Raw genomic sequence first — 25424 nt, 5'->3', positions numbered from 1 at the left:
CGATGTATTGAGGAACTATGTTTTAACTCTTGTTTATACTAGGAGACATTTAGTATCATGAGACTATTTACTCTAGAACCCTTGTGCTTCAAGGTGGACTCAACAAAGGAATTACATAACTTGCTGGGAGGTGTTAAGTAGTGGTTATTAACGGTTATGAAGTAATGAGTGCCGAGTGTGAGTGTATGCTGAGGAATAAAGAAATCTATTACAGAGCTCTATGTGTGGTGTATTCATTTGCATGCTTCTGGGCTGGGGATCACGCTAAACTTTTTATTAAAGTATGTCTTTATTGAGTATCATCAGACATTGTGGCATGCAAAGCACAATACCATTTGCAAATGGTATAACTGTAAAATATCATCTTATAACCCCCTTCCACCTCCACTTGAATCTTCCATGTAGGAATGCCTATGTATTGGACAAATGGTGCATATTTAATGGGTGTGGTGGGACCACACATAATGCTTTTATTATTAGACAAAGGTAAGCCTTGTCTGGTCCAGTCCCTCCAGCCCACCGTCTCGTCCTGAGTTCTCTATACATAAAGGCATGGGCTGTATATGGTCAGCTGGGTCCATCAAGCCCCACAACATCATTCCCCATACAAGCAGCTCTTCAAGCAGCTTATCATCTTTCCTTGTTTTTCTCATATGTTCCTCTTCTGCACGTGCCCATTCTCGCAGAACCATGTCACACTTCTCCCTAGTTTAGGGCCTGCTACTCATCCAGTGGATCGTTGTACATCGTTTTGCCACAGTGAAGCCCAAAACTGTAAAATGTCTGCTCAGTTTTCGCTTCGGGTCTCCAGGCAGCAAGTCTAGCAGCATTTATTAATCATTAGAGGGACATCCCATCCCATCGCCCAGTTAAGCTGTGCTACTACCTCTACCCAATATGCAGTCACTGGCGGAATTCACCAGCCCATGTGTAAGAAATCAGCCTCTGTTGGCTCACATCTTGGACAGTGGGGATCTTGCTTTGGGTTGAAGGTGTGCGGTCACTTGAGGGACCGGTAGGTCATATGTATTATATTATATTGGATCTGTTTATACCTTGAGCTCACCAATACCCTATGGGCCCCTGCTTGTATTTTGGACCATCACTGAGGGATTGTCATTTCTCCTCCACCTGCAGTGGTTTTCTAGCCTATCTGCGTACATCGCTAGATAAAGTTGTAACAGTCTGTGTCCCCCAGCTATAGATAACATGGTGGCAAGCATATGGGTGGCGTCAGGAGCCTCCAGAAATGTCAGCCATAATAGGCTTGTTGTGGCTGCCATCTTTGCATATTGAATAAATTGTCCCATACCTAAAACAAAGATATACATGGCATACTGTAGTGTTACAAATCTACCCTGGGTATTAGCCGGCTAGCATCAGGCAGCCTCCATCCTGCCACCGCTCTGTGGACATCAACTGCGCTATCTGGTCAAAAAGGTATATAATCCAAATGTCTTGGTCGGGCATATAGCAAGCCTGTACTATTACTGTTTGAACTGTCCTTTTCCAGAGTCTGGCCATCAGCTAGAACAAATATGGGAGAATTTGGGGAAAATGCCTGCCACGCATCAGAAGTGACCCCAGCTGATATCCATCATGTGTGCCTCTCCCACTTAGGCTCAGCATCCAGCCAATGCACTGTGCGTTGGAGCTGGGGTGTCAAATAACATAATTCTAGGTCGTGGACCTCCGCCCCCTTGGTCCCACACTCTCCGTAACACATCAAGGCTCACCCTGCAGCTCTTACCGTTCCAAAGTAGCTCCACCAAAAGTGAATCCAAGTCTCTGAAGACACTCTTAGGCAGTTTGTAAAAGGTTCCCTGCATAATATAGAGGCAGTGCAGCAATACCACCATTTTAGTAAGGACGGATGCAGTGTGTTTCATAACCGAATGGAATGACACAGGCCCTCCAGCACCCTCCCCATGATATAGTCATAAAACTGTCTTTCACCATGCACTATGTGTACCCCAAAGTATCGACCTGATCAACTGTACAGGTCAACTCCACCTGCGGTATCCATTCCAGCGGTAAATCCTTAAGCCGTCCTAGTGGAAACAATAGAGACTTAAGGCCAGATGTAGGTAATTGCAATTTACCGACTCTTAAATACCAAATTTTACCGATTCGGTATTTATGAGTCAGTAAATGCAATGTAGGTAAAAATTAGGTATTTTTTACTGAATCGGTAAAATTCGGAATCGGCCGTTCGGTATTTACCGAATCGGTATTTGGTTACCTACATCTGGCCCCTAGTCCTGTTAATCTAAAGATCAGAACCTCCAAAACTCTGACAGTGCATTCAACAACATCTGGACCAACAGATCCGGTAGTCTCAATTATACCATATCATCGTCAGAATACAGATTAATGATGTGCTCGTTTACACCCTTCTGTGTGCCTGTTTCAGTGGGCAGGCTAAAGGTTCCATAGCTATGGCAAAAAAGGGTCTCAGAGGGCAGCCCTGCCTAGTGCCGCGCTGAAAGGTAACCGTGCGTACACTGGTTTGTGCTTCAGCATATAACAATTGGATCCAGTTTATAAATTGGGACCCCAAACCCATTCTATGGAGGATCCGCCAGAATTTTTTTTTAAAAAGCAAACAAAATCTACCACCTGAAGCTCGGTTCCATCGTGGAAAGGAAGGCCACTTACAGCACGAACTAAGTCAAATGAATCCCTCAGCAACGCTCTTTTTGAAATTCACCAGCTGAAAAGCACTTGATGAACAGGCGACTTGTGTTCACTTAAATCAGAATTTACATTTGAAACGTGAGCCGAGGACAGATGAGCCGCATTGAAAAAGTGTGTGCGTGCACCGGTGCACAGGTTGAGACTCTCTTGTCTGCTGCTAAATGTACTGAAACCTAAACTTTAATGGGCGAGAGGGAAAATATCATTTTTCAGAAAGCCTGATAGCCCTGCCTTGCAGCTGCCTCAGCAGATATCCGGACTGGTAACGGCGCTCAATCAATCCGAGGCCTTCGGATAGCACTTCCAAGAGGCAGAATCGATTTCTAACTGAAAAGCAATCCGAGCTGATTCCAGCAAGGCACACCGAGATAAAGCGGCTTGCCAAAGGTTACACACATTGTGGTATCAGTGGAGAGAAATGCACACAACGCGGGAACTCATCTACACACTCTGCCACCCTGGTACACCGTCTCACGCGATGGAAAACAGACAGCTGCACACCTACTTCTCTTGCCATATCAGCAGCCAACTTTAGCCACATGCTTTTTGCATGATCATAATAATGAAAAAAGTATCAATATTTTTTTCATTTGCAGTAAAGTTTTATTGTTGTTCACTATTTCAAACTGCATACAATCCACTCAAGAGGCAAAGAAAAGCTGCTTTTTAAACCACTACAATCAGAACACTAGTGAGATTACATATAGCATTGTAACGGAAAGGCAGAGTGCCCTGTGTGCTAATATCGGTGCAGATACCGTACTATTGGCATAAATAGCAAATATGCCTATGCAATGCACTAAGCGACAGCCTGCAGTGGCTTAATGCTGAAACTATCCTTATATATTTATATTGTTTATTCATGTAGTAGTGTTATATAGCGCAAGCGTGCCCTGAGGGCTTAGGAGTTATTTACACGAGCAACAGATTAGGTTACACGAGGTCAGTTACATTTTTTATCCCCTTAGCAGATTAAGGTATTTGCTCAGAATCACAGGATGTTTTACCAAACTTAAATCTGGTTCCCCAGTTTCAAAGTCAGCAAAAATTCGACTCCATAAGTAAACAACTTTGGCTGACAAAGTAAATAACTCACTTATAGCCATGAACATTTACAGCCCTGGTTCTAAAACTTTGTTTCACCAACAGCAAACTACAAAGACATCTCAATCATGGCGTTACAAGTAATCGTATCAGCATATTATACAAACTGCTTGGCACGCTTGGTGATTAAAGCAGCATTGACAATACTGAATGGAATAAACTCGATATTTGTCTCCAAATGAATACATTCATTTGGAAGCTTGCAAGGCTGTTCTGTGAAACTTGTTGTATCGCTAAACCCTGGATAGTACACGAGAATATGGAGAAAAGGCACACCTGAGACACAATGAAAGGTTAAACTAGCCAATCATTTATCAAATCAAAAAAGTGATTATTCGAGTAGTCTTGGGCGTAATTCCCAATTTTACTTCAGTGACAATTTTAATACAATTTTGTCTTAAAGTGAGGCAAAGTCTACAGAGCAGCCATAGACAATAACACAGCCCTTTACTTCTAACCACACCACTCATTAACAACATTCGATATTTTCCACAGTGCCTCCTTCCCTCTAATGCCTGACAAAGATCACCACCATGTACCCTGAGCAAGGTGCATTTACCACCTACACTCTCTGTACAGATTCAATCTGGCTAGTATGAATGGGGATAACTTTTGACTTACCTACATTTTGTTATGACATAAACTGACCATTGAGCAGCCGCGGCCCTTGCAGGTAAGAGCTGTGGTGCAGTGGGGCCAACCCGGCTCACCGCTCTTACCTGCACGGGCCGCGGCAGCAGTTTAGAGCTACATTTTTATACCCAGGAAGGAACTTGTACGCTTAGCTACAGGCAAACTATATCATCCCCTAGTTTTAAACCAAACCGGTAAAAAAAGAGTAAGGCCTTACACAGGTCAAAAAACCCGGGAAAAAAAGAGTAAGAGTGGTGTGAATGTGGAGATGCCATTGGTTATTAAAACTTCGAGTATGAATTTGATCCTTACCTATGGGCAATGTTGCAGAGGTCCGGTAAAGCATTCTGCTGTTTTAAATGTAGGTCTGGAGAGAATTGCTTATTTTCTTCCATCTGCCTTAACTGTTCTTGAGTTGTGTTTTCCCACACATGGCACATGGAACCTACTATCTCGTATCATTTAAAATTCAAAAGAAATAAAAAGCACATTTAATGCTCCTGATTTTCTGGTACTCATTTTTTATGTTTCCGTTATTCTCGTTATCTCAAAATGTATTTATATTTTTTGTGGAAAGGTGAAAAGAAAGCTGCACAAAGTAACGTTTCAACATTTAGTTGTAAATATTTGTGCTTCAATGCACTTGGTTTCTCTATCAGATTTAATAGTCGAATAAAATATATTGCATTATTATTCCATTTTTATTAAGCACACACGATGAGCTTTATTGAATTTCTATTACATTTAAAATAAAGGTATTAAAGCAAGACGAATGGTGTAAACTTACACATCCTTCAATTATTCAGAAACAGAATCTTGTGGTTGAGAAAGTAAAGTCAATAGTGTCCAAACTGTTTCTGAGTCTACTGGTCTATTGCCTCTATTTGGTGAGGCCAACAGGATTTACTACTTTTCTATGTAAGCAAGACAATAGAATACAGATCCTTAAAGGAAGTGAAGCCTTTAGTCAACCTTAAAGCAGAAGAAAATATAGAACATGTCTTTTCCAGACCTAAACCACATCATTCAGGACTCATGCATGTCACACTGTAATGAAAAGGGGTGTTGATCAGCTCAGGTCGGTTAGGAGTATGAGAGGTGACCGAATAGCTTTAGATTTAGACTAATACAATCAGAGATTATGAAAATGAAATGCAAACTGGATGCTCATCACCAAGAAGCAGTCCTACTCAGACTGAAAACCTACCAGAGCTGAAATCCAGACTCATTTCCATGTGCGTAGATGATAGTATGCTCTGTTCTTCTAATATGAAGGTACAAATGCCAACAGGCACAACAGCATGGATGCTTTGGAGTCCAGAAAAAACTGAGAGGCAAGCAAGATTTGAAGATAGAGCTCCTTTAAGATAAAATCCTGTCAAGTTGTATGACTCCCTGAGAAGATGGATACAGAGAGGGATAGATCGGTATCCACTGATCAAGTGGTGTGTTTGAACATGGTTATAATATTGGCAGTGTATTGTATTACAGCATATAAATACTAAAACCATTTATTACAGTGATTCTGTGAGCATGCTTGGGATCATCAGTGGCAACGTTTTACAACAAATAGGAAACCTTTTCAAAGACCCAGTGGAATACTAGTCTTCAGCAACACATTGCACTACTCTAAAATGTATCATCCCCACAGAGATGTAAGATCATTAGGGTTCACAGCCTTTACCTGAGGCCTGTAAACCCTGTTTATTATTAGAAAGCAGTCTCTGCCCTTTGGTGAAAGGAAATTCCTGGACACTCCCAGTAAGAAGCACCAAAGGGGAAAGTCCATCCAACACAGCCAATGACTTTGCGTCCAGCATTGCTTTATATTCTGGTTCTTTTTCAACAATATTCACTGTGTGGGTTAAATAAGACTATTCTCCTCATTTGACCTGCATCTTCTGGCAGAGCTTGTTCAAGTACTTAAGTAGCTGATGTTTCCTATATCATCACATGCATTTACAAGGTGGCCTGACCTATGCCCTTTTCTTTCAGATAAGACTAATTGAGACCCTCGACATTTCTTTCCTTGAATTTCCATAGAATTAATTTGGCTCCAATTTTTAGGGCTTATTCCCATTAACTCTAATTCAAAATGGCCAAAGCTACTTTCTACTAGTCCCCCTCCCATTTGTTTTTCAATCTTTCTTTGGTAGCTAATAAACAATTTTAAATGTTATGAACTTGAGTTTAAAAGTTTTTATTGGTTAAAGTGGGACTCTACAAGAAAACAATGTTGACTCCCACAACAGAATATAAAACAGGCGTAGAGTAACTAGAACCCTTGTGAAGTGAGCAGATGTACCAATGCATGCATTTGAGTGTACCTGCTTAAGAGAGAGAGGAGCTAGAGCCATGAAGTAGTTGAGACCTTGAAAAGGAGGCCATGGAATGGAATCGGAGGGGACGGAGCCATGAAGAGAATGAGCGGAGACCAGAACACATCTTTCGATGAATAGCCTCTCCTACCCTTCTAACATACAAACATGAAGGCTTATGAAGATTTATCACATGACCTAGGGGTGCTGCAAAGTCCATAAGGGTCTTCAAGGGTACCAATTGTTGACAGACAAATTAGATATCTTTCCAGCTCACTTTTTTCACAATGTGATATTAGCTCTTGACTAGCTGGCCCTATGAAGAGTGCCTGCCAGTGACAGGGTCGGCACAATTTCAAGTTAACTAAGTTCTTAGGTACAGTCCAGATGGCTATCCTGTCGGGAAGAAAAACATCTTCCAACACCCAAGCCCTTTGCCCACTGTTGGGAATAAGACACATATCACCACAGAGGAGTCATCACAAGTCAGGTGACACTGAACACTCGTAGAAAGGCACATTTGTCACAAAAAGAAAATGACAACTTTCTAAAAAGTGTAATTTTCAAGATAGTAATTTGACTCACCATTAGTTTTGATTTTAAATTACCATTGCGAGTCCTAGAATCATATTTCTAGCTATTAGTAAACTGAGCTTAAGCATTATATGGTGTTACAATGCAACCCACAGTGTTCTTGTGGGAGAGCCAGCCTTACCACACCCAAATATGATTTTGGAGTTTTTGCCACTGCTAGGACATGTAAAACATACATACATATGTCCTACTTTTTAAATGCCATACATCATGCCCTATGGACATATAGGGCCTACTTTAGGGTCGAGTTATACATATTAAAACGGTTTAGGCCTGGCAAAAGGTTTATTTTGCGAGGTCGAATTGTCTGCCTACCCAGGCTGCAGGATCTGGCCTAAAAACAGGCTTTGCACTGTCATTTTAGTGTTTACAATATGTGTTGCAGTCCACTAGTAACATTTAACTTACAGTCCCTTTCATAAACTTTTTTTCCACATACTAGTGACTTATAGGTCAGTCAAATATGCCATTTAGACATCTAGCCAAATTAAAATGTTTTAGGGGTGTTAGCATATGCACCAGGACCTAGGTACCAGTGTCCCATTATGCAGAGTAAAAAAAAGCAGCCCAGAAAAAATAAATGGGGGTGACCATGCAAAAAAGAGGCACTTTCCTGCAGTTAGACACTGAAATACAGCCTCGATTGGCTTGGAAGGTAACTAGATCCAACATGCTGCACCACCAGCTGTTCCCTGACAGCACCTGGACAACTGGATGCTTGAAATAGACTATATGTTAAAGTTAATAATCAGATCGAAGAAGAGTTAATATTCAATTGACACCATCAATTTCTCCAGTGAATGCCTGCTTTGATAGGGACAAATATTTTACAGAATAAACAGGTTTCATTAAAGAGGACGTTATTATAACTGGAAGGCAATTAAAAAAACGAGTTTCTTTTTAGAATGAGCTGTTGCATGGACTAACCAATGAGCGAAAAACAAACAGAACTTGAGAAGACTAGGGGCATCTTTAGTCACAAAGAGCAAATTGAAAATAAAGGAACCTTCATCATCCGAATCAGTTTCAATTTCATGTCCCAAAGTAATTACTTGCAGGGCTTTAAGTGGGATGAAAAAAATGGGGGGCCTCGCACAAGGGTGTGGCCTATGTAATTATGGGCATGGTTTAAAAATACCCAAGCTAAAAACCTGTGCTTACCATAGTATGCCTCCGACTGGTATTTTGCTGTTTCTGTCATTGCATCCAGATATATAATACAACAAGTAACAATACACCGGCAACAAGACAGGACTATTGGCTTTGTCAATTGTTGTTAATTGCATAAGGTAAATAAGCAACTACTATGACTTTGTTGTATATAATATTGAAAATGCCTCTGTTCTAAAATGATGAGACTATGAAAAAAGTTGCATCAAAGACTGTGAAGGGTGGTACTGCTGCTGCTTTCCACCCTGAGGGTGGGGCAAAAACAGACAGTCCAATCGGGCCCCATCTCAGCAGCTGCTTTTTAGATTTCGCCTAAGTGAAAGCTGCGCACTGCGCAGCTTTTCGCGCAGGCGAAAATCTAATGAGAATAGTATTTCTTCCCTCTCCACCCTTTTCTGATTGTCATCGCGGCGGTGGGTGTGTGCTATTTTTTTTTTTTTGTCTGGGCATCCTTCGTCACACCAGCCTGCTCGCTCTCCCTGTGTTGGCTCAGACCCGACCCGCTGTCTGTGTGCCCGTTAACCCAACCCCCTCCTGCTGTCCGTTTGCCTGTTCCCGCCCCCCCGCTATCCGTGTGCCCGTCAACCCGCCCCCCCCCAACTCGAGAGTAAGAAGCGCTGATCAAACTCTTACTTTGTTTTCGAAGTTGCTGAAAGGAACAACCCATTTGGTCCGAATCCTCTGGGTGAAATCATTCTCCAACTGGAGTGTGCTATCCCCACCAAGGGTTTCTTGTTTTTTGCTGGATCTTGTTTTAGAGCTCCACTGTGGTTTGCCAGGCATTGTGAGGAGGCACCTGACAGCCATGTATGGAAAACAGTCAAGAGGCTGCTATGGCTTTGGTTAAGTGCGGAACTCGCCTTGATTTGGGTTGTTAATGATCTGGGGGCACCGGAGGCAGTTCTCGTCTTTGTTCTACCGCTGGGTGCCTGGTTAACCGGAAGCACAAACTGAGGCGTCGCTGGCTGAGGCCTTCGTCGTGACTCAGGGTTTTAATGTTGTGCGAGGAGCCCAGGCGGTGTATGCCTCTATCCCGGGTGCTGGAAACCTAGTGCCTTCAACTTGTAACCTAGGGGAAGCGAGCTGCCCTGTAGTTTTCAGAAGGTGTTGTAAAGTTGTGTGTGTGTGTGTCGGGCGCTCGCGGCATCCGTCGGGGCTAGTAGCTGCGATCTGGGGTCACTGCTCACTTGGGGGAACTGCACAGGCTGCGGAGCTGCAGGTAGTGACGGCCATGGCAGCCTCTGTCTGCCTATAAATAGCCGCTGATCTCAGCATTGGGCTGTGCTGCGCGCGCAGCTTCTCGTGGCTGTGTCACATTGCAGGCCTCCTCCTGCTGTCCGTGTGCCCGTGCTTAATGCTTGTTTTTAATGCGGTGGCCCGGCTTTAAAAGTTAGTCATTGAACCTAGCGCTACTTTCGTGGAGCATACGATAAAACATGTTTTCATTAGAAACGTTAGAATTGTAAACAATGCGTGACGTTGAAGGGTGTCCTGGTTTCTAGTGCAAATAAGGTACCAACCCCTTTAACCAGTTTGGTACTAAAATACATCCATAGTTATGGTGCAGTGGGCCCCTCTCACCACTGTGCCCCAGTGCCACTGCACCCGCTGCACTGGTGACCACTGCTCCCATACACAATAAACCTGTAAATATGCTGTAATGGTTTAATTATATCTGATATCCTGGTGAACAATTCCATATACCTGTGAAACAAAGCCACAAATGCGGTCTCTCGTCCCATAAGTAGTTGCATTTCTGCTAATTTGCACGTGCATGTGGTCTTATTAGTAAATGTGCAACTCTTAAAAAATGCCATGTTTAAAACTTGACACGATGCCTCATGTTTTTCTTTCTAACAGAAATGCATTTCCTGTGCAGTGACAATGCACTGGGAGACACGCAAAGTGACGCATTAACTTGTCATGAAGTGCCTGCGTGTTTCATTTCAGTAGTGTTTTTGTTATATATTACAATAGAAAGAGGACTATTCCCCTCCCCCCCCCCCCCTCCCCATTCCCACACACCAGAATCAAATTGCTGTTCGGGGTCGCGGATCCATGTAATTAGAATAAAGCCATCTTTCATCCCAAGTTTCTGTCCGCTGTGGAGCTGTGACCAGCATACATGATGGTAACTTTCATAAACTCCCACTCCTGGCTGGATGTGAGGCACTGCCAAGCACACGCTGATCACGTGAAGCCATTTCCTTTGTTGTAGTCCATCTTATGAAATATGGGAAAAAGCCATTTTGTAGGAGAAAGAACATTTGTGTTTTTATCAATCAAAAAGCAATGCACAATGAATGGTCCTTTATGATGTCATTTTAACATTGCACCTTAACAAAAAGAGATTCCAGAAGGCATTGCAACAAGGAGGCTTTCTCATGAGCGAAAAAAAAGTGGTTAATTGTTAGGGGGCAGGTGACGATCTGTGGAACCGGCCACATAGCCTCATTGGTCTAACACACCTACTGCCAAAATGGCTGCATCCTGCAGGCTACATGCTTAAATGCCGTCCTGCTAACTCGGCCTGTTATCCTCCCAAAGTCATTAAAACGAGTACAACTCAGTTTTGTTATCTAGTGTCTGCCTTAGCATCACACAATTTGGTCACCTGTGGGTCCAAGGGTGTCTGTCAGTTGTGCTTCCACAGCTGGGATGTTAGTACACAAATTTGACATAGCAGATTCACTATATTGGAATGAACCGCCTCAGAAACTTTCCCTTCGACCCTTTCCCTGGAAATACCAGGCGTATGAACTTGCATGCTGTTCAGATGAGCTGATGCTGGTTGGCATGCAGCCCGCTCTTAAGGCATGGCATTGCATTTTCTTTTAATGGGTAACTCTAGACCTACAAAAACAAGCCTCTCTCTGGACTTTGCAGTTCTCTTTTGAGGTCTGGCATTAACCAAGACGGTTTGATTTTATTACAACAATGCATATCATTTTTGGGTTTTACAAAGAAAGTGACAAACCAAAGAACTAACTCAAAGCAAAAAGACTGTCAGCCACAGCCCAGGCCTGTTGGCTTTGACAATGCTTATTTAGTCTTGGTTCTGGGCAGGCATACTGCCCGTGGATTAGGGGCTTAGACACGGATGAACAAAATAACATTGGGGGTACTATACCACCCAACATAATTGATCTGACTCTAGGAGGACATTGGCATGGGACAACACCATTCACAACGTGTTGATAAGTGATTCTTTTCATTATTCAGCCATGATGAAGTCCTAAGGGACGAAATGCGTTAGTTGGGTCGATTGCAATTTGTTTTGATACAAAAAAGTCAATAAAAAGTTGGTAGAACAACAACACAGAGGAATTGAATTTATTTGACTGTCTTTTTGGATGTATATGGACATTGCAACATATGAAACTTATTCATTATGGGATGTGATGCAGGAATTGGAATGTTTGGCTTTTCGATTAACTGAACTGCCAGCACCATGTCTCTGTGTGTGTGTGGGTCTGTGTGTTTTTGTTTGGCCTTTGCCAGAGGTTAAACTATTGGCATTGTAAATGACAATGCCATTTATTTATCTGTTTTCAAAACCAACACATAAATACAAATATTGTCGTTTACAATGCCAATAGCTCAAACTTTTCAAAAGGCGAAACCATTGCATTGTAAATGCTAGTTAGAACTGCCGGTGCTTAACACTGGCAGGGCCTGGCCCACTTAAAGCCCTGATTACCTGTCAATCCATACTATCCAAGCATTATCAGTAAACGTACTTTCTTGGTGCTCATCCTTACAAGCAGGTTATTTTTTTATAGCTGAGGGACTAAGAGAAAAAAGAATGCATGGTTTGTTTGGGGGTGGCTCAAATCGTCCACGAGTACCATTTATGCCAAATCGAATGTCACTGAAAATTACAGCCTATAAGAATTACTTGGGAAAGAAGTTTTGTTTGGATTCTTGTTCTATTGCATGGCAGCTGTCAGGAGCACCCTGTCATGGTACATAACTGCCAGCTTGAAGAACAATTTCACTCGGTGAGGAGGAAGCGAGACCTTGAAGGAGACGGAGCCTCGTGCCAAGAAGTGTCTACAAGGCACTTTTGAACCCCACCCCAGACCCCCCCAAAAAAGCTTGCTGAGGCTGGTACCATGTCCAGGGTGTTTTTACTCCCCTTAATGAACATTGGCAGTTCAAAACCTCGGAAAATGAGCTGGAAAACCACTATTTACAGTGGTTTTCAGATAATTTTTCCTGCCACTGTGTGATATTGGCTTCTCACTGGGAGACCGTGTGATGGGAGCAAATATCGTGTGTCACACAGTGGCACCGTGTGAATTGGCAGGTATTATACGAGAACAACGTGCAGTGTGATGCTTCCTACCTCATAAAATAGATGTGCAATAAATCAATTGTGTACATTTGTATAGTAGGTTTACTTTCGTAAACACCAGTCATTTTTTCCCCTACCAGCTCTGCCTAGTGTAATTCACTCTTTTCAAGTACTGTCGCTTGAAAATGCAGTTTTAATATATGAAAAAACGACCTGACTAAATGACTATATTTTGGCCCCATTCATATTTCCTTTGCATTTAATCAGTACACCATGCCATTAGAGTTAAACACTGTTCTATTTTCACAGCATGTGCACTGATTGGGCAGTCGTTTTCATCGCGGACTCCCCACCAGCACACCGCACTTATAAATCTAGAAGTATTGTTACGATTATTAGGTCTAAATCCCCACGCACATTGCAAACTGAAGTTCATACACCTGTCTGTTCTTACTTATTTGTGGGAGATGTTATAATATATTATAGGATAATTTTATATTGTGTATCATTTCACTTGTATTTTTTGAATTGGTTGAACAGATTGCCCTTTACCAAATTTGACTCCTTTCCTCCTACATACAAATTTGAAATGCAAATCAGTCGATATGAACCTATTAGAGGTCCATTTCTGTAGCAAGTTACATCTTTTTTCTTTCTTACCAAAATTCATGTGTGTAATTTTCTTCTGTTAGACAATTTTAATTGGGTTTTTAGCAACTGTAGACAATAGCAATTGTTGTAAGATATGACATTAACAAATTACAGCTGCAGCCAGTTCACTGGAGCTGAGGGGCCACGCCCCCTGACTTTATGGCCCTCCTGAACAGTGTCTGTCAGGCTGAGCTAAGGTCAGCCTGATAGACACTACTAATTTTCAGGTTAGGCAGCCAGGAGCCATGGGCGTCCGCAGGTAGGGGCAAGGGGGGCACTTGTCCCCCCCTGGATCACCCGGCCTGCAATGTTTGGTGCTGTGCCGTGGTGGTGGTGAGTCAGTGTGGCATTTATTTTCCATTTTAATTTCCATGATTGTTAGAAATAATGGACAGATGATCGGAACTTCGGAAGTCGGAAGTTTTAATTTTGTAAGCAGGCCTTTTCATTGTATCATTTTAGGCCAGCAGGCAGCAGCACCAAATCCCTATGACATCATGACGGAGAGTGCTGCGCCTGGTGCGCCACCTATCTTACGCTGCAAAGTACCGCGCCGGTCGCGCCCGCGCTTAAGGTCACACACACAGCCCCCACCCAGACAGTGGTGTTTCCAGGCCAGGGCCGGGACACCGTCAATATTAGGTGCAGGTCAGCCCGCCAAGCAGGAATTCGGGAACACGGCTGCTGACCGTTCCGAGTAGCATTTTTCAACTAGCGAAGGTCTGCAAGTAAGACTCTGAGAATTTCCTGGAAGTAAAGACTTTGTGACACAGTAAGTTTTTGATTCTGAGATCTATAGTACCACCTGAGACTTTGATTTGTTTGTGCAAGATATTTCGGGGTGGCGAACAGCAGTGCTTCTGAATGCTTATAAAATCCCAGAGGCGCCAATTCGGAGAGATTAGAACCGGGTAAGGTCGTCATTTGATTAGACTTTTTAGCACCGGATAAAAGGCGGGCTACAGAGTGAAACGCTGATCTGAGGGAGCCAGTCAAACATTTGCAAGGGGTTTTCATAGTGAACATGTGAAATAACAAGAAATTGGACAGATATTTTTTTTTCTGGATTGGGTATAAAAGATCAAATGTGACTTTACTGTCTCAGCTGGTATGGTACACTTGGATAGATAGTTTGTGTGTGAGTCTTGAACTAAAAAAAGACATTTTGATGAAGTAGAGTAGAACCTTTAACAGAATTCAGAAAAGGTCTGGATACCACACATGCGCAATCATGCCTGAATACCTAAATGGTCTGTAGTGTTACACAAATGCATAATTTGCCGCTGTAGACTTACACTGTATGTAGTCTTACACATATGGGTAGTCATGTCTGAAGACCTATATGATCTGTAGTGTTACACGTATGCGTAATCGCTGCTCTAGACATAGTTTGTACGTGGTGTTACACGTGTGGATGGGTATTCATGGCTTAAGACCTACATTGTCTGTTGTGTTACATATTTGTGTAATCGCGGCTTAAGACCTACATGGGCTGTAATGTTGGACGCATGGGTAATCATAAATGAAGATTTGCATGGTGTATATAGTGTCACACATATACGTAACTGAGGCTGAAGCTGTTACACGTATGCGTAATCGTGGCCGACGACCTACATGATCTGTAGTGTTACAGCAGACAAGTAAACAGGTGGAAGACATGGTTTTTGCCTCCCTGCCGGACTGCATCCATCTGAAATGTGTTTAATCTCATCAAAAATGAATGGTTTGTGTGTATTATCTGAAGGCGGTTTAGGGGTTCACGATCTTTCCTGGCATCAGCTTAGGTCCCACTGGTTCACTCACTGCCTTTGTTGGTTAAGGGCGGGTTTGAGTCCGGGATGATTATGGTGCCTGCGTGGCAGGATGCATTCATTGCTTGCGTGTGGCGTCTGTGCTGGGATCAGCGCGTAGCACGGACACACGCACAATGCTATCTCCGAGGCTCTGCGCAAAACACATCTCTCACCCTGCGTGCACGAGGAAAGCCCCGGCCTCCTCGGATCCCAATGCCTTTCCTCCTTAGCGGCTGCGGCACTCTGAAATTTTACTTATTATTTGGGAATAATCCGCCCTCCCCTGCCAGCGGGTCCAAACACGGGCTCTGTTTGAAGCCAGTGTTTAGAGGCTTTCAAGTCTGTGCCTCATCATAAGGCCTTCCCAACTGTCGAGTTAAACTGTTGTCGCCTGCCGCCACATCGATCTGCCTCAAACTCATTTAGGCCACTGTTGAACCCTCTATGAGGCAGGTTTGGCTTTCTAACGGCTTCTTTCTGATTTGAACGAGCTATGAGTGCCCCCCACATGTATATACATCACCCTCTCTGCTATTGTTGCTACAAAACTCTACTCAGACTGTCACCTGGCTGTTACTCCTTCAGCTCCTCTGTTTCTCTCCTTGTGTTCACACACTCTTTCAAACTCAGCCATGGCCGCCCGGCAAGATTAGAGAGAGATTGAAGGTCCGAGCTTGCCTGTTTCCAAGCTTGAAGTTGAAGAGAGACAGTAAGTCATAAAGATAGCATGTCCAGGTCCTTGCAGCCGCGGGCTATAAATAGCTGATTTTGCAGCGAGGCGAGGTGATGCTTGAACCCCTTGGACTGCTCCGTAAGGACGTTAACGTTTTGCCCCCCCCTTGGAAAAAATTCTGCGGACGCCCATGCCAGGAGCTAGACATGCACTAAATGCGCAGAATCCTGGCTGCCTGAGCTGAACTTTGCTGTGCTGAGGAAGTCTCAGCTCCTGTAAGAGTGACCGCCTCAGCTCAGCAAAGGCCCTTGAGTCTTTCCCCTTCAGGGACGAGGGGTAGCGTTATCATTGCTCACACCTGGGTGTTTCAGTTTTAAGGCCTGAAGAGCCTAGAGCTGAATGTTAATCAGTGACACTTCATCACAGAGTGGGGTGGTGTCAGCAGTCCCACTGACCCCAATCCTACTCTGTGATGATGTAGGGACTGCTGCCACCAAACCTCCTGGGACCTCCAAGGTTAAGCTGCAGGTAAGGGTGATTATTTTGAATAAAAATTAACCTTTGGTGCGTGTGTGTGTGTAGGTTTGAATATTTGGTAATGACTGTTGTGAATGAATGTGTGTGTGTGCGTGTGTATGCATGGTTGTGAGTGTGTATGTGTGCGTTTGCGTCCTGTCAGCCCCCTCCCTCCTAAAATTATCAGCCGCCTCTCACAAATTATCAACGGTAGATGATAGCAATTGTAGCGGGATAAGACAATAATAAATTATCAACTGTGGACTATATCATTTATAGCAGGATGAGACATTAACACATTACAGGAGTGAATTACACTGGCTCCCAATGAATAATAGGGTTCGGATGCAAAAACTTGGAATAAGAAACTCGAGTGCAAGAGCGAAAATAGTACACGTGTCAGCTGAGTTTTCTCTGCAGGCAATTTTTTTTCAAAGTAAAGCATTTTTAAATGGAAACAGGATTGTGTTCTTTGTCATAACAGATCATTGTCTGGACTTATATGTACTCACATGCATCAACTGCGTTCGAATAATATAGTACTAGTACAAGAATGATTTAAAGCACGTTGTCATATGAACAAGTATCCACTACTGTTCTTGATTAGGTGACTTTTTTGCTGAGTGCTTGTTTCGGTTCCTCTATATGCTCATTGAGTGCTAATATATTTGTCTCTTTTTAGTGAATATGCAGGACATTTCCCCCCCAAAAAGTATGTGACCACTGTAGATGTGTTGCCTGCTTTGATGCAGTTTTGTCAAAAAAAGGTCAAACGTTATAAAAGAAAGTACCCAAAATGTGTACTTCCAGTTACACAAAGTATTTTTGTTCCAGTGCACAGATAAAAGTCCGAGTCAGATTTACACCAAACAATGATGGAATAAATGGCTTGGGCTGATATCCGTTTGTGGTTTGGTAAATCTCTGTTAAGTAGTTTTCACATTTTAAAAGAAAAATACATGTGTTGAACATAGTTATTTTATATTTTAAAAAGCATTATTTTACCAGACAAGGTGTAAACTTGCTGTATATAGCAACAACAACATGGATATAGAGCACCCTACCTCCAACAAACAATAACAACTCCACAAAAAGAAGAAACAGAACATAGATATCGTCATCACTAAGCAAAGAGCATATAAGAAAGCGAAACTGAGAGAACAAACAAGCACTCAGAAGCATGATGAATGACTGAAAGTGCATTAGGTGAGGTTGTATAAAAAAGCATAAAAGTGGGAGAGAGTAGGTGGTTAAAGAGTTATAGCTAAAGGGGACTGGAAAAGAGAAGTGATGAGATACTGATTCAGACAAAGAGCTGATTAAGTAAAACACAGGCAGTGCGCGATGAACCACAAGAAGTCTGAAAAAATGAAAAAAACATCAAAATGGTGTGTTACTTCACGTGAATAATACGGCTGAATGGAAAATGTGTACAAGTCTGTGTGCTGAGGGGTCAGAGAAGAACATGTGCCTAACCCAAATAAAACTTCCCACTTGTAAAGTAGGCTTTACTTGTTGTCCTTTACAATTAGAATTTTTGAGACACAGAGACCGTTTGTGGTGTTCCACCATCTGAGCCAAACCAACCCAAAAAAAACAACCACCCCATCCAACCCACATCAATCAGCAGCTTTAAGAGGTACCTGCACTGTTGCAATTGAGCCTCTCCCATTCAGTAGGGCTGGATTTGTTTGATTTTGGGTTACCCAATTTTGGACATTTTGCTGTGGGTCTCACTACATGTGGCTCACCAACGATAATCAAATGGCAAATTTACTGTGCGTGTTTACCACCAGTGTCCGCCTTTTAAGATAAGACCGCTATGATGCAGCAAGGGTAAGGGGCACTTGGATAGTTACACATAAACAGGTGTACAGATGCATGTGAAAATGTGTGCAAGCTACATGTGGAAGACTACTAAGCCCTGAAACTGCGAGCAGGTAGCCTTGCACAGAGGGGACTCTGAAGGATTAGTTATTTGCCTGGGGTAGGCCTTACAATATTAGTGTGCACTAATAGAAGAAGTCAGTGTGATTTACTGTTTCGTCTATAGTGGCACTTTATCATACACTTAGGGAGAAAACTACCTTAGAGTGAGGTTTTTCTTCCCTTGGGCTACAGAGACCAATGACATATCAATTTGACAAGTAACCTGTACACAAAAAGAATTTCTTCAAGTTCCAAAAAAGCAATCTTTACCACTTATGGGTCATCCAGAATTGTCATATTTGACTAGCTCAGATGATGATCAGAGCCCAGGTGTTTTATTCGCCTGCTGTGCTACATTAATTACATTTCTCTCCAGTACCAGGAACAAAGGTTTCCCCATATAAAGACAACAATTAATAATGCTGCACATAGATCCTGAGGAGTGTGATGGGCTGAGGGATCTGCATCAATGAATCAGCTGTCACACTGTACCAGGGAAGGACCTGCCCAAAACCCACTGAAAAAAAGAGGGAGCCCATACCTCTGGAGCCAAAGCAGGAGGGGGCTCCCTTTTGAAAATCTAGTGAGAAAGACCTTGGCAGTGACATCAAAGAGGGGAGCTGAGGACCCCAGAGTTGATGTGACTAGTGACTCCTGGATGATGCCATTTTGAACTGTCCCAGCATACTGTGCAGGGGGGTTGGTACAATGCAAGATTGGTGCCAGTAAAAGAATACTAAACAGAAACACATTATAATAAACATGATAAACATAATAAAACAGAAACGTTGTAAACTTTGAGGTTCAATGTTATTTAATCACATTGAACACTATATTAGCTTTTGTGTCAGTGATTAAATAAAAAACAATACCAAAAATAAGTACCCCAGAAGTGGGGGAAGAAAGGGATAAGAGAGGTATTGTTCATTAAGTGAGGGTTAAAGAGGTATATAGAAAAGATTGTGACATTGTACACTTCACATAATTCTTTACATTGCGGAACATCTAATCCCTAAGCAACACAATTCATAGACATGTACAAAAGTGCAAAGCCATGATTAGAAACTCAATGTCACAGTGAAAAATCGCTGTTGATCAAACTGGCAAACAGTAAGATTGTCGATGTTTCGACCCCCAAAGAAATGTAGGTTGCTGTTCCCTTATGGAGTGGTCTTTCTCAGGACTGTGAAGGAGGGGAGGGGGGCACCTAGGGAATTACCATAAACATTCTTAATCTAAAGGCACCAGAACAAGATAAAAACAAAATGGTGAAAGGGGCAGAGCCCAATTAATTACCATTGACCACACCTGACTGTAGGTGTTTTTTAAGTGGTTAGGCTCCTAAAGGCTGAGAGCAGGAAACCTGCATCTGAAAAATAAGGTGTGAGCTGTCAGACAAAGCTCCTGTGGACATACAGGGGAGTAGCATGGGTAAAAACCCAATTGTTAAAACACTTACTTGGATCCAATGGATAAAGAAATTGTCCCTTCCAAAAGGTCGATGGACCAAATAATGGTAATTAAATTAACTGGCCCATAAAGTTGCATTGTGCCGTGGTGAATGAATTTGAAAAAAGGAAGGAAAAGGAAAATCGGACCCTGAATCTCACCACCACTGCGATTAAAAACAAATAAATAGGCTGTGTCAAAGACCAGACTAAAAAGGAAATACCTTTGAAAATACTTGTGAAACTCGCGAGGCCCGCCGGGTGCTCAATCTGGGGGGAGAGAGAGAAAACGACTTACAACTGTGTAAGTAATTGCCCGAGTGAGATAAGTATTTCCTGAAAGGAATAGCAGCGCCAGAGACACAGTGCATAATCTGGACTCACCTCTAGTCAGAATATAGTCTCCAGCTCCCTGGAAGGGAAACAGAGCACTGCAATATCTGGAATTTAAAAGCAGGTTCTCATCTAGCTCGTGCACGCACCTGACATGCCATGGCAGACGCTCAATGCTTGTCAATTTTGACAATTCATCAGAGCGCTGTCAAGGACGAAAGACTGCAAGAAGCTGGAGGGTGTTTAAACTTCAAATGTCAGCCAACAAAGGGAAAATATTGTTTATAATTATCGGAAAACTCAACAAATTGCTGCAGGGCAACAGTTCAGTATATTGATTTAACCCCTTGGGCGCGGGCGCGACTCTGCGCTTCTGCGGCTGTTTTGAAGAGTGGGCGGGTTCATGACGGCCCCCAGCCGTCATCAGCACACGCCCACCGTGATGCATGACGGACGAGGGCCGTCATCAGCATACAAGGGGTTAACCAGTGTCAGCCAAGTATACTGTTAACAAATAAAAGTACCCACTGCTCTCGCAGGAGGAAATGTTGCCATATTCGTGTTGAGTACTCAACTAACAGGGGGATAAAGATATATTGAGTGGAAATAAATCGAAGGCAGTACTAATAAGGAATACATGGTAGGTATCGATTACATTCCCAACAAATTCTCATGCCAATACAGATAAACATTGAACTTGGCATGGAGTCACCATACAAATAAGGCAAATATCAACCAATTGTATCAAAACCAGTTTCCAAACAGACTCTTTGACATACATTGTCAGAATGGAAAGAGGAACGCACCATTAGCACATGGTGCTAGTTTTTGTTCTAAGTATTTGTCAATATGCAACAGCTGTTATAAGTAGTAGGAATTATAAAGAGAGGTTGCAAAAGGTCTTATTCTGATGTTAAGCATGATAATTGTGCATGGCTAGCGTCCAATTCATTGAGGTCATTCTGTCTAAACGAGACATCCATTTGCATTCCCTAACGTTGAGAATCATGTTAATGTTCCCTCCTCTGGGGCCAAGGGTAGCCTTCTCCAGGACTACCCACTGCATGTCGTCCGGACCATGTTTGGCAGCTCTGAAATGCTCCACCAGGGGCACTCCTTGTACTCCACAGCTTATCCGGCGACAGTGTTGCAATATGCGGGCTTTGATCTTTTGCTGTGTTTGGCCCACATATATTTTGCCACAAGGGTAGACAATTCCATAGATGACATTGGTGGTATTGCAATTTGTAAAGAATTTAAGATTGATTGAATTGTGTCTATAAACAAACTGTTTCATTTGAATCGTGCTTTTGCAGGCCTTGCAGTGGCCGCACTTAAAATGGGCTAGTGTCGGTGCTAGATTCCATAAAAACTGGATGGATGGATCTTCCGGAGAGTCTAGAAAGGAACGGACCATATGGTCCTTCACACTTTTGGCTTTTTTAAAAGAGTGCATGGGTAAATCTATTTGTTCTATGTCATCTGATACGAGGCCCCAATGTTTTTTTACCACCTTCTTGGTGGCATTACTCTGCATAGAGAAGGTGGTGACACAGACCATTCTTTGTATGGAGTCTTCTCCTTTTTCTTTTGGTGTCAAAAGTGCAGGAGGGTTGAGACAGGGGTGGAGAGATGAATTGGCACCCTAGGATTGGCCAGGGTTCCCTTGCCTCTAGAACCTCCAGTCCCCTTTAAACACTCCTGCGAAAGGGATATATGTTCGCTTGCCTGGTGATTTCTCTGCGCTTCACTGCTGGATCCAGTGGCCACCATGGACAACTGGAAGGAAAACCCTCATAATGCAGTCAAATGACTAATGATTCTGCCCAGTTGAATACAGAACCAGTATGTCTCCCCAAGGGCCAGTGAGGATAGTCCCCTTACACCTCCTGAGGACCAGTTAGGGGAAAACCCTATACTTTTGCACCAAGAGACAGAGACCAGGAGGAAGGCTGGTACCTTCCTCCTGGTCTCTGCCAAAAGAAGCAGTTCTCTGAGGATTACATCACTTTGAAGGTGAGGAGGTCTCCTGCAACTGCCCCTGACGGCAAGCTCACCACCAGGACTAAAATACGACCACAATCATACAACTTGTCTCAACTGGGCCCAAGTTATGGCACTTGTAAGAGAGAGTGTGTGGGGCCCTACCACCATTCATTACATTATCCCCACAAGATTTATCTATTCCATTTCTTCATGGAGGGGGCATGCATGAGACCTCCTACCCAGACTCTAGATTGGCCCAGAGACCTATCCTCTGATCCATTTATGCCAAGAGGGGGACTGGGACCCAGGCTCCAGAAACCAAGGAGGATGAAGGATCACAGACATGCCCCCACCAATGGCGATGGCCTCATCTCTGCTCCCCGTGCTGCACCTAGGGAGAGTGGGGAGGCCACTGCAGAAGAATGAACCCTGCCCGCAGGAGTGGGCTGGGAGAGAGATGCTACTGGCTCCCACGGCTGCACATGGAGGTGCAGGCTGTACGTGAGCCGGTGGGGCAGTGAGGGGTGGGGTCCCTTGGCTGCCTCCAATGTAATGGAGGCATGAGGGTACCTGAGTGGGACCAGGGCTCACCCCAAAGGGAGGAAATACAATTTTTAAAAAGACACATGGGCTCCCAGCACAACCGGAAACACACTGTTATAATAATCACTGCTCCTGCCAGAGTGCCCTATAACATCCTTTAGGGCTTTTTCATGTTTGCATGTTTTTACACTCATGTTGACCCCAAAACGGGCAGGGCAACACCAACAATGTCAAAAAAGTAAGGGGGACTGCAGGAGCACAGCAGCTCTCCCTAAAGAGTGTTTAAAAAAACTGACCCTGTTTGTGGGACCTCGAAACCAGGATCACTCTGATAATTTCCCAACGTTTCAAACCACTCCCAAAGCTGGTGCTTTTGCTCTACAGCTGAGAGTGCAGCACACTCTATGGGCTTATTCTACGGTTGTATGTAATGTAATCAAATTGTGGTACTCTCTAGGAGCTGCCTTTATTATTGCATTTTTATGATTGAAAGTTTATCAAAAAGTACATAGACAAGTTTTGCTTGTTTTAAATGATTTGTTGAGATCACAATGTTGACAGTGATTATTTGTCACTGTAAATAAACTTTATTAACAGTAATACGTGCATTGACACCTGATGATTGGCATTGATGATTGCATTTACATACAAAATAATGTCTTTAACATGTCTTTAGTGTCCTTGAATCTTTGACCTAGCCATTAGACTTACCTTATAAGCCATCTATGATAGTTTCCATCAGCCTATGTATATATTTGTTGGTTGGTTGGTTGGTTGATTGCTTTATTTCGATATGCATATATCATAAAAGCGATACAAAGGATTAAAACAGCATGTCGAAAAGAGTATGACTGTACAATAAGTAGAAAACATTAAAACACATTATTTCATCATAAATTAGTTAAAAGGAGATTAAATTGATATGGACAGTCTTCTAAGTCTAATCAACCAGGCCCATTTTAAAAACTTGGCAACGGCACAAACAATCGGAGGGGCTGTATTAGTTAAGAGAATCCGAAGGGCGACAGAGTGCTGGCGAGTACCCAATTCTCTGCAGATAGGTCCAAGCCAACGTGATCTTGGTCGGCCATAATCTGGGCACTCGAAAAGAAAATGTGGCACAGTCTCTGGTTTGTCAGGACAGAGAGCACAGTATCGTGAAGAGGGCTGGGATTTATTCCACCTGGAACAGAGGTCAGCCAAGGGTAGCAACCCCAGCCGAAATTTGATGTACAGGGACCGGTCCATGGCAATTGTTATTAGGTCCATGTACGGCTCGTAGGCAACGACATCTTTTATCAGCAGAAAAGCTGCGGTGGTTTTGCAGTGCTGCTGGTTACTGATGCGCTTCACACGGACTCACTCCCAAAAAAGTTTTTTTAAGGTTTCCTTCGGGGGAGCGGAGTGACTATACCAACAAGAGTCCAGGCCTAGGTCCCCTAAAAGGTGTTTGATGTTCTTCAGCCATTTGATACTGTGCCAACCATCGGCGTGCATCACCTCAGCAAGGCCGTCAGCGTAGGGTTTTAGCTCCGGTACCCTCCACAGGTGGGCCCAGAGCAAGAGGGGTCGAAGACGAGCCTGGTCCCCTATTGCTTTACAGCCAGCATCCATGAGCACTGGGATAGTCGGACTACTCGATGGGATGGCAAGGAGATCTTTAATGAATTTGTTTTCCGCCTTGCACAGTAGGTCCACTTTGCCCATTCCCCACAATTCGGCTCCATATAGTGACGCGGGGACCGCACGAGCTTTATATATGTCAAGTAGGGGGGCAACACAGTGTTTTGTTGAGTTATTAAACTCTTTGAGGAGTGCCCCCCCCACCCTTTTGTGGGTCAATGCCATTTATTGATATGGGCGGTCCAGTTCATCGCGTCGTTGAGTCGAATTCCCAAGTAGTCGAATTCTGCCACTCTTTCTAGGGGTATAGAATTCAAAATAGGGGGGCGGCCAAGTTTGCGGGGCGGGTGCAAAACTAAGTACTTGGTCTTTTCCACATTGATGACAAGGCCCCTGGAGGTGCAAAAGTCCTGGAAGCGATTTAGTAATGTCTGGAGACCTTGGGGGGTTTTAGAGATGAGGAGGGTGTCATCGGCGAACAGCAAAGTTGGAATTTTTACGCCTCCCAGAGTGGGAGCGTCTGCTGGTTCGCCGAGTAGATGGTCTACCACCCCATTGATATAGAGGGAGAACAAGGTAGGGGCCAAAACACAGCCCTGCCTTACTCCCCTCTCGACCCTGATCTTGTTGGTCTTTTCCCCGTTCAACCCCCATCTAACCTGAGCATAGGTGTTTTTGTGCAGTTTAATAAGGAGGTTTAGTAAGTACGGGGGCATCCCCAGACCGTGTAGCACCCTCCAGAGTTCCTCCCTGGGAACCAGGTCAAAGGCAGTCTTTAGGTCAATGAAGGCCAAATAGAGACTGCCTTTGCCTAGCTCCACCACCTTCCAGTGTAGTAACAGGAGCCTAAAAACCTGTTCGATGGTTCCGGTGCCTGAACGGAACCCGGCTTGCATGTCAGACAGGATGTGGTTTTCATCCACCCATTGCGAGATCCTCCCCAAAATCGCTTTCCCCGCCAATTTCTGGGTCGAATCTATTAGGCTTATAGGCCTATAGTTCCCAGGTAGGTCCCTACTGCCCTTCTTGTATATGGGGACCACCTCAGCACCTCTCCAGGAATCTGGCACCGGGCCTCCCGCAACAATTGCGTTGAGGAGTGCAGAAATTATTGCC

Source organism: Lissotriton vulgaris, chromosome 1_1 (genome assembly GCF_964263255.1).
Source record: "Lissotriton vulgaris chromosome 1_1, aLisVul1.2, whole genome shotgun sequence".
NCBI classification, from domain to species: Eukaryota; Metazoa; Chordata; class Amphibia; order Caudata; family Salamandridae; genus Lissotriton; species Lissotriton vulgaris.
Note: the sequence above shows the minus strand (reverse complement) of the source record.